The sequence below is a fragment of the Gavialis gangeticus genome, unplaced genomic scaffold (assembly GCF_001723915.1).
Source record: "Gavialis gangeticus isolate Ggan-Ray unplaced genomic scaffold, GavGan_comp1, whole genome shotgun sequence".
Classification (NCBI taxonomy): Eukaryota; Metazoa; Chordata; order Crocodylia; family Gavialidae; genus Gavialis; species Gavialis gangeticus.
In genome coordinates, this window is record NW_017729015.1 from 4,552,719 (window position 1) to 4,555,289 (window position 2,571).

Consider the following 2,571-nt stretch of genomic DNA (forward strand, 5'->3'; position numbering starts at 1 on the left):
ATCCTGTTCAGATCCGCCCATTTCTCCAACCTGTCCAGGTCTGCCTGGATGCGGTCCCTGCCTGCCGGTGTATTCGTTTTACCCCACAGCTTGGTGTCATCAGTGAACTTGAACAGGGTGCTCTCCACATCCTCGTCCAGGTCGCTAATGAAGATGTTGAACAGCACCGGCCCAAGGACCGAGCCCTGGGGGACTCCATTGCCCACACCCCCCCAAGTCGACATCGACCCATCCACCACCACCCTCTGGGTGCGCCCCTGGAGCCAGTTTGTCACCCATGTGACTGTGCATCCGTCAAAGCCACTGTGCATCCTGGTAGTGCATCCTGTGCATCCTGGTAGCCTTGCCAAGAATAGGGCCCAGAGAACCACCTGCAGCTGGCTGCACTCCACCTCTGCCCACCAGGCAGGGGTCCAGCCATGAACCGTGTGTGCTCCTGGTGGCTGGGGGGGCATGGCTGTGCCAGTGGTGATGGGAGCGCGGTGGCAGCAGGGGGAGTGCAACGGTGGTGACAGCCAGGGGCGATCATGGACTGCCTGCAGATGTCACCGGTGGGAAGGTGAGTGGCAGTTGCCCGCAGGTGCTGCCAACAGTGTTGGCGGTGCCTTTTTGCAGGGGGTGCACCACCACACACAGGAGGTGCACGTGCACCTGCGTGCACACCCAAACATTGCCCCTGGGTCCAGCTGTAGACAGGCAACCAGAGCATGCTCCTGCAGGAGCCCAGCTTCTTCCTTACCCCCTGCAGAAGAGATACAGCATTCGGGCGCTGGGGCATTTTGGCCATTTTGGACCATGATACTTCACTGGCAGGGTCTTGAAGGCAGAAGTAGCACTGAGCGAAAGAGCACTTTTGCATCAAGACTGAGAGAGAGAAGAGCCTGGCAGCTCTGAGCTGCCCAGAATCAAGCTGTTCGTTTTTATGACCTCTTGCACAGATGAGATAAAGCAGCTTAGCCGCGTTGGAAGAAGAAAAGCAGTGAGCTTGTCTCAGTCAGATAGAAGGTCCTCCTGCCCCCACTTCCTTTAGACTCTGGTTGTTTATCTCCAGGGGAAATTGCGATTTACAATGGGTGTGGTCTATGTGCAGATTTGGCACTGTCCCCAGCTATCTTCCCTCACCACTGCTAGTATCAGTGGGTTTGCAAATTGGCATCAGAACTCAAAGGGACTCTCAGCTTCCCCTGATCATTTCTCTTCCAATTCCTGGCCAGTCGGGAGTTTGAACAGCTTTGTGTTCCATAAACATACAATTTGCATCGGGGCTGGAACAGATTTTGCTTGATTGCTTTTAAACATCATAGGATATGGTGCATTTTTAAAAATCACAGCTATGTTTCCAGCCTGTGATTTGCTTATGTAGCAACTGAAGCTGATTTTGCTGTTTATGAAAGGAGCTATGGAGATAGTCATGGAGAGTAAAGCCCTGGGCTTAACTACAGAACAGTCAGTGCTCTTTGTCCAACTCCAACGCACCCTGCATCCCTGTGCCTCCAGCCTAAGAGTAGGGAAAGACTATTCAATGTGGGGCAAAATGGGGTAGATAGCTGCACCCCATCAACTGCCCGTATGCATGCTTTTACCCTACAGTAGGTGGAAGCTAAACTGTCAGACTCAGAACTTAGTCTTCAGTTAAAGAAGAGTCATCTACCATAGTTGAGTTGCCATTTGCCATGGGATGGAGTGGTTGACATGGGGAGATCCTACACCCCTTTGCCTTATGTTAACCGTTCTTTTGTCCACCCGCTGTGAAGAGGGCAGTTATTCAGAGTCCTCAGCAATGGGCTTCAACTGCACTTGGTCAACATTTTTTTGAGCAAACAATATATTTTTGTTTCCATATCAGGTAGAGGAGGTAAAGTTGTTAATAAGGATATGGAAAAGGCATATATACCCAGTAACTATTTCTCTCAGAAGCAGGACAATGCATTCACCTCTTCCAGTGATATGCATGTGTGATGGGCTAGCTGGCAGTGACTTAGCCCAGAGGTTTTGAAGGGGTAAAAGATGATTGGAGGACTTGAGACTCCCTTTCTTCACCAATCAGGTCCCAGAGACTCACCCTCCGTGTCCCCTGATTGGCCCCTTGGGTCACCTGGAGGGGGAATAGAAGAGGCAGCACAGCTGACTCGGGAGATCAGCGAGGGACCACAAGGAAGGAGCTTCAAAGAGCTGGCAAGAGCTGGACCAGCGGGGCAGAAACAGTTGCCCCAGAAGTATCCGAAGGAGTGGGACCTGCAGGCAGCAGTGGGACCCTCAGCAGCGCGGCATGCGGCTGGCAGGAGAGGCTCCCCGCTGGGCTCCAGGATCCCCTACGAGAGGCTGCGTCCAGCAGAAGAGGCTCCCCAGCTCCAGCAAGAAGCTGACCAGCAACCTGAGAGGTTCCCAACTCTGCTTCCGGCTCCTCCAATAAGAGGCCAGGCAGCTCAACGTGAGGCTGGGGCTCCAGGAAGATCAAGACCCCTAGTAACCTAGTCCAACCCTAGGACGGGTAACTGTATGGTAGAGTTTCTGTCTCTCATATGGGTGATTTGAATTTAAGTCCCAGCTGGGATGACTTGGGGTGAGTGA